Source organism: Apostichopus japonicus, chromosome 2 (assembly GCF_037975245.1).
Source record: "Apostichopus japonicus isolate 1M-3 chromosome 2, ASM3797524v1, whole genome shotgun sequence".
Taxonomy (NCBI): domain Eukaryota; kingdom Metazoa; phylum Echinodermata; class Holothuroidea; order Aspidochirotida; family Stichopodidae; genus Apostichopus; species Apostichopus japonicus.
Genome location: NC_092562.1, coordinates 26,269,092 through 26,282,421, shown reverse-complemented (window position 1 = coordinate 26,282,421; position 13,330 = coordinate 26,269,092).

Genomic DNA, 13,330 nt, shown 5'->3' with positions numbered 1-13,330 from the left:
CTCGGTGGCAAAACTATTAGGTTAAGAATAGCAATTTATGTAAACATTTGAAAGGAAATTAACTAAGTACATATGTATTATCAATTCATATTAAGGCACTAGTAAGTATATTTCTAACAATGGGAATTGGATCACAAGTATTCAATTTGGTTTTGCAAACAATTCCCCTCCTAAGAGAAATTCATATGATAGGGTACTCATTACAGAGTTTAATAAGTTCAAAATAATGGTGGCGTCTGAAGACAGTCTAAGTGTCCAATTTTTAAACAGTTGCATTGGGAACATATAAAGTAATCATGTAAAATGATTAAAGGTTAAATTAAACCTTTTAATTACTAACATAGCAGTAATGAATAAAACATACATTCATTTGCTTCTTAAAATTTCCCATTCATAGAAGTGTATGAAATTCTGAGTAAAATGGTCTTTGAATAGTCAAAATAACAGCTGTACTTTTCAAAGTTTTCAAGTAATATCCACTTTTATTTTAAGCTTACAAAATGTGATAGCCAAAATGTCCAAACTCTCTCTTTAAGATATTATGTGGGGGAGGGGGGGGGGGTTATGATATTTCAACTGAAGTAGTAGCTACCTGTCTACAATCCTCTGAATCTTTGAAATCTATGAATGCTCACACATTTGTCAGAGAAACATTCAGAGAACTAATTGTGGACTTACCGTACTTGGGCTTACCATGCACCTTATATACTAGCCCTTCACAAAAAATTTAAAATGTTGTTAACAGAAGGGCAAAATGAAAATTAAAAACAAAATAAAACTAAAAAGTCTGTCAATTGCAACTGTGATGAAGTCCCAAACTGGTGAGCTTGTTGAATCACAAATGAGAAAAAAATTGAGTTGGCCCCTGTATGGGCCTAGGCCCAACAGGTTTGGAAAGGTTCGGTACACTTCAGGGGCTTCTCCTTAACAAATTGGGCAACGTTGGTGCCCACAGCCTTCCTGAAACAACAAAGTTATTTCAAACATTATTACCCAGTTTAAAATGTGTGGTTACGGACAAATGGACGGATGTTTTTAGTTTATAATTCTGTGGTTCACTTTATTTGACAAAAAATAGCGTCTTAACATCACCTTCAATTTTGTCTAATGAAGAAGGCTAAATAAACTTAACACCAAACACAACGAAAGGTCCTTACATTTTGTGTTGCACTTACGTCACCATACACTGTGTGTGTATTTGTAACTCTCTTAAGATACTCCCTATTAGGGGTAGAAGTTCCATTAATCTTTTGGCAAAAGTTTCACTCTCTGCTGCATATGACCATTAACATCCCTGTTGTAAGCAATCATTCAGATTTTACAACACAGATGATAGTTTAATTGCATTTTCTGTCCATATTAATTTTGTGAATTATAAAGTGAAAGGGGTTACATATCTGTTGTATTATTAACTGGTAAACGGCAACGTTGTTTAATAAGGCCCTGACTGGTTTTCTACATTATTACTCATTGCTGTCTGTACCGTGAATGAAGAAGTTAATCAACTTCAGAGATAGTACCCCATCTTAAAGTAGTGTTTGCTTTGGATGGTGTTTTATTTGCTATATCCATACATTGTGTAGTAGGCATTTGTAACTCTATAGGATATTTCCTTTTAAGGGGTTAGAAGGTCATGCAATCTTTTGGAGTAAGTTTCTTTCTCTGCTGCGTAAGTCCATTATCATACCTGATTCGTAATCAATCATTCGGATTTTCCAACACAGTTCAAAGTTTAGTTCTATTTTCTGTCCATATTTGCATTCCCTTGTGAATTAAATAGTTAAAGTGATTATCTTGTAGTAACTGGTGAAAGGCAATGCTGTTTATGATTGGTATTCCTTTAATCCTCTGACTGGTTTTTCAACAGTATTGCTCATTGCTGTCTGTACTGTGAATGATAAGCAGTATAGTCTTGTTCTCCCGTATATTGGAAGTTAAATTGATATACTGATCTTTGTTTAAAGTGATATGCATATCTATTATCTGCTATTGATATATATATATATATATATATATATATATATATATATATATATCAATATATATCTTCCGTTAGCCCTCTACTAATTGACCCTTTCAGCTATCGGCACGTCATTGGAAAAGGAAGTCAGACACATCGTGCAGTTCGTGGGAGGATCATATCAACTTTAATTTGATGCTGAAATATGAGGCACATAAAAACAAAGAAAATGTTTAGTCGAAACAATAAGAAATATTAACATATACATCATTGTAATACATGGTTTTAGCATTCTTTTGAACATATCATGTATACAGTGTTTTCATACTTTGTTCTCTGTTAATTTCGCCTACTCACTAACCTCAATTAAAATCAATGATAGGCCTGCTTTCACAAAAGAAAATTCAGTAAGAGGAGTGAAAACGAGTTTCAATCTTTGTGAATGACAATATATCAATGGTTTTCACTTTAATTCCCATGGGCAAACTTTACTTATATCTAGGTATACTAATTCTCATGGTGCAGAGAAAATATGGTGTAAATGTTCACTTTCACCGAAATCCCAGATCTGGCTTTATATTTGATTTAATCTGGCCATGTCAAGCCTTTTTATTGCCTTACAAAGTCAGATATAACTTGATATACAATTATTCCAGAGTTGCAACTTGACGTTTCGTGTGGAAAAAGGTCAATATTCTTTCTCTCGGTGGTTTAATCATTATGAAATTTAATTATAATGGATTTCACCTATCTTGACAAACTAGGTGGATATAAAGAAATAAGTAAAAAACTAAGACATAAACTTATGCAAGTATAATCAGCAGTAGCCTACCGATGCACAAAACACCTTCAAAAAAATAAGGAAGGTTATTTGTGAATACTGCCCTCACTAAAGTTAGTCAACCATTATATTTGCAATAACAACGTGAAAAGTGTAACGGTGACGTACCAAAATCAATTGTTCAATTGACTTACACACAAAATTTGATGCTTTCAAAGGCAGCCAGAGCGTAGACAGAATAGTTTTTAACTGGTTTGGTATACCAACCATGTGAGAGCAGATAGCTTTGGCTATCACAGCGCATTGATATTTGGCCAGTATGACAGTTGATTTTAGTTGGTCCACAGGTTTGACCAAACTTCCTGAATATTTGCTTACGAAAACTTCTACTGCAATATTGACTAATTGTATTTGTCACAAAATAAAGATAAAATGGTCGGCAGTACTTATGAATCCGATTAGTCATCATTTGTTCGTCACCCGGACATTGTTTTGCCAGAAATAATTCATTTATGTTAAAGCTAACCGAATATGTTTTTTTCTCAAATTTTCAGTAGAATTTTCAGTAGTATTATTTGAATGTTAATAGGACTTCATTGTATCGGGTTTGTACAATAATAATGACAAACCAGTCGAAAATTTGATTAAGAGTTCAGTTACAGTATTTTTCATTGCAAAATTAAGACATTGATGTCAAAATTAAGTCTAAAACATTGATGGTTTGCTACACTGATGTCTCAAAAGGTATGTCAACCATCGGTACTGTGCCAGGTATGGTTACTTTCAAATCAAGCACCGATATTTATCACATGCGTACTTAGAACGAGATCATAGCCTATTGAATTCTGTGTGCAAGAATCGAACGGAATCATTTGTTGTAATCATTAGTTTGTTAGCCAACTTACAACAACGTGAACTCTTTGAGGGAACGTGCATTGGAAAGGGAAATAGGATACTCCATATTGCGTTAATTAAACTACGGGCTACATGGTCAGTTTATGATCAGTTTTTGAAATGGTACGCAACCAGCAGCGTTTTAAACGGCATGATAAAGCAAACTTAAATTTCTGTCTAACTTTGACAGTTACTGAAGATAAGTGAAAGAACATCATGCACGTCGGCAGATCTAAACACTCGAAGCTCAATATATACTTAGTTGTATAAGTATTTGCTTGTTTTCGACAGTTTATTTCCGTATGGGAAATTATATAAGTCAAGGGAGGTGTAGGCTACGACAGGATAAGGCCAAGTGTCATTATGGTCAGACGACTCCATAGAGCGAGAGAGATCTAGGGTTTCATCCAGAAATCCCAATTTATCTTCAAGTTGCCAAAACATTAGTTCATATCTCACAGCGATTTATGATCGACATGACAACGTCAATGAATCAAGGCGACCTTCAGCAGTAGCAACATTTGGGGAGCGTCTGATTCATTAAAAGGTTGGGTAACCTTATTTGAAGAACTAAATAGTGGTAAATAGTCATCCTGCCTGTGTAACGTATACATGTATAGGCTGTGGCTATTTATCTACGATTCTACGTGCATATGATCAAGAACGACAAGCTTGTTTAACTGTAAACTATAACAGAACTGATTCCTTATGAGTAGACACCAATGCAAAGGATAGATCGCAAGACAAAAACAGATGTCCAGATGATATTACTGCAGATGTTTGGAGTCAGTGTCAGGAGTAAATATTTACCTCCTGGAGAAAGTGCGCAATAATAAAGCGGCGTTAAGCAGTGGCGTACGTAACGCCATGAGGTTGAGAGGTGTCGAGTCCCCGTGCCCCGACCCTCAAAGATGTCCGAGTCTAAGACTAAATACTTGTACCCATTCTGCTGATGTTGTAATGTCATCATGTTATGTTGTCTAATTTATCTTCGGACTTCTTGTTTGATGTAGGGGGAAACGGCTTACAAGATGAATTAAACTATCCTCACTCAAAGTGGCTCTCATAATAAGAAAGAAACCCATCTGCTCCTTTTCACATACATACTCTACTCCCCCTCCACACACCCCCTCCCAACCCCCCTCCTCTGCCCAAGTTTGTCGTTTCGCCGCTGGTCCTATAGGTTTAAGGCAGGAAAGTGGCCGGGTATGGAGAGTGTTCAGTTTAGTGTACCTCAAGTTAAAAATGTTTCGCTTTGATTCTCACCGTTTTATAGCCTAGAACAAATTTTATCATGGTTTTAACCGAATGTACAGAGCAAAATTGGCAGTGTTTTTTTAAGCAATCCTCGTAAAATACGATTTATCAATGAACTATTTAATGACGCCACTTGCGAATATAAATTCGTAGGGCAAATTTTTATTTCATGTTAGTTATTACATCCAGCATTGATTATTGCTCCATTCTGTCACGTTCTGTAACCGTGTCAAAAGTCACCGGGTATTTATTACCTGAAATGTTATAATAGAAACCTCGTATAAAACTTGATTGGAATGTTGCGACGAAATACAAAACAGGTTTTTACCACCAACAAACTGAACTCGGATACCATTGGACGCCGGCGATCGAACGAATATGCTGATAACTTCAGCTTATACGGTTGGCCAAAACGCTTTTGGTATTATCGGAGGGTGGGGGAGTTTTGTTTTCATATTGGAAATTGATTGATTCAGAAAATTGCACCATGAAAAAAAAAAACAGAACAGAAAACAACTAAAAAGTCCACCACTGTGAGCGTCTTTGAACCGTGCTCACACCTGTTTTAACTAAACTATCTGTGGATATTCTGTATGTGTCTTGTCCTTTTCATTTCGTGTCTCTTCCCCCTTCCCTCTTAGCAAGCCGGGTGTTGATCGTATATATCCGCTGGCGCTTCGCGTGTTAATGGCAGGGTTCTTGTCACCCATCGTTAACTCACCGTCCTCCCAATGTTCTTCCAACGCCGAAAGCCTATGGCCACGTGGCGGAATGTTTACAGTTTGTCTCGCCGTGGGTATAGGGGAGGGGGTGCATGGTGCCTGGCAGGGGCGGGATTTGAGTTGTGAATGTGGAGGGGCAAACCTGCCATCAAGACTATCTAAGCGGAGCGCCACCATTGGTTGGCGCGGAGCGTACAAGAAATTTTTTGGCTTTACAAACCCTCCAGATGGCCGGAAACGGCACTTCCCGAGTGCTCTAAGCTGCATGTACCCATCCTTGAAATATGGATCTCATGTCTGCAATTGTATCTAGATAGTTAATTATCATTTAAATATTTGAAGAGGATTGATAGTATAACATATGGTCAGATGGTGATGTACAACTTTTGTTATACGTCACTATCTAAGCGGAGCGCCATCATCGGTTGGCAAGGATCGTCGAAATTTAAGCAAAAAGGAAATCCTAGATCAGCAAATATGACACCTCTGGTAACAATAAATCACATCTAGACAGTTCTTTCCACCTAAAATTATTAGTATATTGTGCATTGGACCGATCAAGAATATGTTCAGCACCCACTTCGAAATTCTTCCCGCGGTCCCCACTTCTTGGAGCACTTGGCAAATATTGGGGGCTGAACATACCTTCACCCCCCCCCCCCACTTTTATGCAAAACCAAACGTAAGTGTTTCATTCATCATCGAGAATAGATCCGAAAACGGAACTCGAAGCCACACATTATTTTATCGGCCCTACCGACACTGCCGAGTGCTGTATACTGTAACAATGTATTTAATGTGTTGCTGTGTTAGTGCCAATTTGTAATTTACATTATTCGATTTGCATGCATCATTCCAGGATTTCGAGCAGTAAAGAAATTACATCGGCATTGCCATTGCATATTGTTCAATGACACGGGGGGTGGGGGGGATGTCATGTGTCAGTATATTGAATTTAATTATTGATATACCCAATATGCAAATTTGGCTTTCGTAAATCGTTTCTCAATTCAAATCTCAATCTCAAATCAATTCCTGAAGCTAGCACTGTAGCACATTCCGCGGATTCATCACATGCAGAATTGAATCGCTAGTTTGTTAGCTCCAGGATTCGTAACCTGTGCTGCGAACCATGTGCTAGCTCTAGGTCCAGTTATTCTGCATGCTACATGCTACTATGTTAATCACAAATTCGACTTAGATTCGAATCAAATAGGCCTATTTTGATAAAGCTGTTGTGGGGGAATAATTTCGATTAGGGTTGTGCATATTTGTCTGCAAAAACGACAAAAAAAAACAACTAAGGTCTGGGAAAAAGTGGGGGGGGGGGCAAATGCCCCCTCTTGCCCCCCCCCGTAATCCCGCCCATGGTGCCTGGGATTCATAAGCAGGTGACTTTGGTGATCATTTCGTTGCTTGACAAGTGAATAACATCCAAGCGTGCACTGTCCTTATAATCTCTCTTGATTCGTGACAATTTGATCGCTTATCACTGCATGTGCACAAAGTGTTTGAAAAGTTTCGGTTTTCATTCAACCTTCTTTAGCATATATAGCTAAAATTGTTAGATTTTAACCTGTTTCTTTATTCCGACTCTGAAATTGTTTGAAATCATAGCGGTATATATACGTGGCGACTGTAGGTTATTGTTTTCTGTTATCGTAGCGCTTAAAGTGGTACTTCTTAGTGTAGCCTATATGTCTGCAGTATGTACAGTTTTGCATTCTCTGTAATGAATATTTCACTTATAATTTGTGAGATGATTTTGATATATGAATGTTAAAAACGTGATCATTGTGTTGAAGGATCAAATTGCTTGAGATTACCCCATGCGATGTTATGATAAGTAAACGTTTCACTGTATGAAGGTTCGCAATGCTTGGAGTCGAAAGGATTCGTGACGTGTATCATATTGCTCGACATTAACTTCGTAGAAACATGCTCTTAAAAATTCACGACTGATTATTGGGTTCTTAACTGTCAATCAAGTGGGGAGCTTTTCAAATTAGCGCTTTGTACTGTTTGTTCTATTTTAACATAATTTCATTCCTTGTACTTGTTATCAGCACTGCGGAATTATGCATCGGCCTACCTTGTCGCAAACAGTTTTGAAAACAAACATTTCCACTCAGCAACGGCCTAATGTGCATAACTTGCAATTATAGGTAAATATATAGCTAAAGCTGCTAGGATCAGGGTTATAGAATTCGAATATGGTACTAATATCAGGTTTGTACACAGAGAGGGCCCCCACCCCACCCCCTCTCGGGACCCCTCTCTCAGGACGGTGTTCAATAAAACGGTAATATCTTCCGTAACCTAATCACGGTCCTGAATCATATCGGTGAAGCATGGGAAAACATTCATATAATCAGGATAAACGTCAAATTCAGTTTGTTTTCTTTTTCAGTGTTTAACACCCTTGACAACATTTATGGGATATCGGGAACATTCTACGTTTCAGAGTTTCATATCACATGTCTGATGTTAAGAACGTTTCCAACTACGATATCACTGTTAGAATTTGAATACAACACTATAAACACACTGTCGTAAAAATCACAGTTCCAACTAGGTATCTGAGAAAAATACGATGCCATTGCTAAGATGACAATATTGTAGTGTGCGCTAGACACATGATCGCGAGGATCAAATGCCGAAACATGAACATGGGGGTTCGTTATGACTGCTATCATCGGAATACGATACTCTAGACACCTCGTGAGAATCACATGTAACATGCACATGTAGAACTTTAGACATACCGCCATTTAGACTAAGGCTTTTGGAGAGTTTCGGACGGAAGGTGAGTCGTATAGGCGCGCAAAATCAAGCCTGCAATAAAAAGGCAGTGCGCCACCAGCCACTTAGCACCATGGGCAGGGAGGGGGGGGGGAGAGAAGAAAAGGACAGAGACAGAGTATCCACAGTTTGATAAACTTAGGATTAGTCTCGATTTCCAAAATATTCGCGGTGTTCTGTTTAGTTGTTTGGGGGTTTTGTTTTTGTAGTGCGCTTACGCGCTACAATATTGGCAATACTGGCCAAGTGAACCACCTACATGACTGGACGTTGGAACTTAAAGTTTCACATAGTCTCTGTACATTTGCAGTGTCAGAAGCTATCTTATTCTGAGCATGAAATGTCGCTCAAGAGAACCCTAACTTTGTAGGTACATATATGACTACACTCCCTGGTGTGTTGTCCGTTCAAAAACTAACAGCATGAACAACCACCAAATTCTTCTTAATACTGCAAGCATCCACGAACGCGCACTACAATACTGGGTATTTGCAGGCAAATACAGTTCTGGATGTTTTTTATTATTTTCTTTCTTCTTTCATTGCTATGTTTCTATTCAATGTGCAGTTTTCAAGTAGGCCTAACCATGGAGGTAAAAACAGACCTCCATGGCCTAACTTCATTTTGCGGGTTTTGTGGTTAATTTTTTTTTTTTTTTTTTGGGGGGGGGGGGGAGGGCTTTCATCCGTTTCCATTCTTGTTTTCCATTTCCCCCATTTTCTTACGAATTAAAAAAAAAGCATGTGGTGGGTTCGATTCACAAGTCCAAGCAGGGATTTGATACTATGCGGTATCACAGATAAGATCACAGGATCGTAGCAAGCACTAAACACACTATTAATCAGCCTAGAATGACTTGCCAAATTTCTTCACACCAGGAAGACGTGCTCACATTTATTACGTATGACATAACAAAAGGCCAGTTGATGAATGGTTCTAAGCATGATACAAGCATGGGTTAAAAGAAATACAATTTGTTTTTCTCTCACATATATTACACAGAATGTTTCAGTTTATACTCCACCTCCTTTGCTCTTGGGGTAGGTCAAGGGTGAGTCTGTATACACAGTGCAAAGTGTCGGTTTAATACTGTTATTAAAATGTTTATCGATGTATGTTCTCACGCATGTACGTGTCTGATAATAATAACATATTCACACATGACCCTGTTCCCGCTGATATCAAGATCACATATACGAGGTAATGGGTAGGGAAAGTAGTGTGTGGGGTTTTGTACTTCAGGGTTGGGTGACGTAGAGTGGGTGTTAAGGGGTTAGACAGTTTCATAAGAAACTGCTTCTTCACCTGCCCCTCCCCAACAACGACTACCGCACTGGAATTTGTTTTCATATGTTTTCCTTGATAATCGTCAAACCAATTCCCTATATGGAATATATATGGAACTTATAAACTTCTATCATATAATCTCGACCTACATCCCACCCCCCCCCCCCTCCCCGGAACTCCTCACCTCGGTCTTCCCAAAACATTCTTTGGTGACGCCACCCTTAAGATGATTTAAGTACGTTAAACTTTGTCATATGATCAGGTGCTGTTGGTGGCGTGCACATGATTTCAAAGGTCGGGTGTAAATTTGCGAAAACATTGGAACATAAGAAGAACTTTAATCCTAATTCGTTGTCACGGTTAGTTCATGCACCACCAATATTGGTAATTTTCCGATTTTCGGCGTTTTGACAAGTTGGTAGCAATTCCTATTTTCGATATCTTTTCAAGTTTAATTACTCGTAAGATCTAGCAGTCTATTGATATTGTGGTAATAAGGAGGGGATTAGATAACGACAATACCTTACATTTTTATCGTAAAATCGACGACTTGATGAATGGACCGTTTTCTTCTTTGGGAATTTAGAGAAATTGATCGTGATATACAGACTTGCAGTCGGACAAAGGAAATGCTCTTCACTGCTTCACGCACTATGCAGCCTGATTGGCTAATGTAGGCTATAGGATAAAATACTTCTAAGTCTTGAAACTAGAACCTTCCTCGGAAATCGCAACAAAGTTATAAACAACTTCAACGATTGACACGTCAGAACCGACACATCTGAACTTTGTCATACCTGCTCTAAAGAAACTAAAGACAGTATAGTTAGAATATATAGTGGCATGGGCGGCGATCATGGGGGAGGGGGAGGGGCGGGTAGACATGTCTAAAGTATCTAATTTCCCCCAATGTTTGGTGGCATAATTATTTTTTCTGTGGCTATAAATAGAAAATAATGCTTGAGAGTATTTTCCAAATCATATTTGGCGGTGGCTAAAACTGCATCCAACAAATGCTGCATGCATCTTCGTGGTCGTTTCTGTGACCTGTGACAGTATAGCAATTTGTCACTCATGCTATTATCATGTCTGTACATCTCTTGTGTATGAGTGTAAGTACGTAAAATCATAAATATGATCCACATCGATATGGGTTCACTGGGTTTCCATTTGGCCTGTTTCCTACAAGATTTCAAACCGCAGGCGCGTGGCCAAATGGGGGACGAAGGGGGCGACCGCCCGCCCCCCCCCCCCTTGAGCAGATATATATTTTTTTAATGATATTGCTGTTAATTTCAAAATAGGAAATGCTTAGATGCAACTAACAAGGCCTGGGAAGTGCCATTTCCAGCGATCTGGGAGGCATTTTCGGCAAAAATTTTCTCTTACGCTTCGCGCCAACCCATGGTTGCGCACGCTTAGAAAGTTGGCCTACAAGCTTCGCCCCTCCCTTGGCAAATTCCTCGCTACGCGCGTGTCTAACCGTGTCACATTGTAACTTAATATCACCAAAAAACGTCACAGAATAACCGAAAGTAATGGTTGGAGCTCCCATAATGCATTTCACCGCTTTTGCCACGAGTTTAATAACGGTCAAAAGTCGCACTCTGATTTCTGTTAGTACCACTACACAGGGGTGGCGATTTAATTCAAATGTTAGGGGGACATTTGCTTGGGTGCAGGCGCGTAGCAACTTTCATCTCCAAAATTGTTTGCCCCCCTCAAATCCCTTCAAATGTTAGGGGGACATTTTGCATATATAAATATATATATATATATATTTATATCACGAAGCGCGCAAACAATTTTGGGGATGAAAGTTGCTATGCGCTATATATATATATGCTATGCGCTATATATATATATATATATATATATATATATATATATATATATACACAATATATATATATATTCATTTCAATTGAAATACCGATTTAAATTTGTATTTGTCGCAACCCCTTGATCTGATGTAGATCGACCGCGCCATACGCATTGTTGACGTTGAAAGACAAAACTACACAACTGCGTTATCACTCCTGTATGCGACCGGGGCGAGTTGACACAAGTGTAGAGTTAGTCCTCGCCCATAGAATACAGTGGGGTTGGGAAGAATTTCTGCACAGTCACACGGTAGAGCAATATCCATGCTCGCTGACGCCAATGGTTGTTGCCATGGAACCGAGTTGACAACACAAGTTGACATCATGGAAAATTTGCTTGAACGCCTTTATATCCTATTTTTAATATGTACCCTGATTTTATTTTCACGTATTTGGAAAACATGATTATGTCCGTTACTGAAATATATTTTATTCCCTAGAAATAAAGTTTGAACCAATCAAATGTATGCATACAAACCACTTTGTATCTATGTAGAGATGGTTTTTGTGTTTAATCAACAATTTAATTATCAAACGTTCGTAGGAAAATAATATTTTTTATAATTTGACTTCAACAAAATGCGTGTAGGCCTATATGTTTGGACACCCCCATAGTATCTATTTACACAAAGCCATTTGTGTCTACAATATTAGTAACTTAGGCTATGAAAATAGTGAAACCATAATTCTATACTTTTTAATAAAAGAAATATGGTTATGAAGTACAGTTTGTTCTTCTATTCGGTCGCCATGACACTTTGATTGACACACTGGTTCGTATTAATCATTTGCGAGACGTGAACTGAAACTTCCATTAAAAAAGAATAACTTTTAACTTCATTATTTGTTTTGTTTTTTATCAAAATCAACTCAAAAATTCAGTGGGAAAAGACAGCCGAATCACATCTCGTTCTGGGTTAGGTGGGGTGGATATATGGTGACCTAAGGCCAGTGGCGTCGCCAAGGGGGGGGGGGGGGGGGGGCCAGGGGGGCACGTGCCCCCCCCCCCCCTGGAAAACCTAGTGCCCCCCGGGTGCCCCCCCCCATCTGAGATTTGGGTTGGTAAAAATATATATATATATTTTGTTATATTCAACTCCCATCATCTGAGTTGGTATTTCATAAGGACAAAGAAGCACAGTAATTCGTATTTTCTTCAAATGAGCTGCGAAAAAATTAACAAGTTTATCCTTGAACGTCGGGTATCGAAGTCGTAACCCGCGCCATCACAACAGGTGTCGATATTTACATTGAATGTGTCAGTGCTCACGCCATACCAGCGGATATACAAGTCCGCTTCGCGAGCTACATGACTGTGAGAAGGGAGGGTACTGCAATATGTTGCCTTGGTCTGAGGTTGACAGGTTAGGAGCTGACGAAATGTGAGAATGTGAGGGTCCGCAGGCACCATACTTGCCTATATTTGTGGACCCATATATTAACCCTGTTGTGTAAGGGGTGCAGAGGTCATTTGAGGTCAGATGCTTGTAGGAACAAATGGCGAATGTTCACACTGAGCCATACTCGCTGTGTGATCAAACTTTGGATTGCATGGTGAGATCCCTGATAGGAGCCAATAACGATGATGGAACCTGTTACATCTTAATAGATAATGGGCGAAAACGAGAAGGTCAAGAAAGGAGTCGGGATCATGCACACATTAATTCAACAAATGTAGCTTCTATTGATAGGGTTAGGCATAATATCGACAGCATGTGGTTCATATCCTCCGCAAAATTCTGCG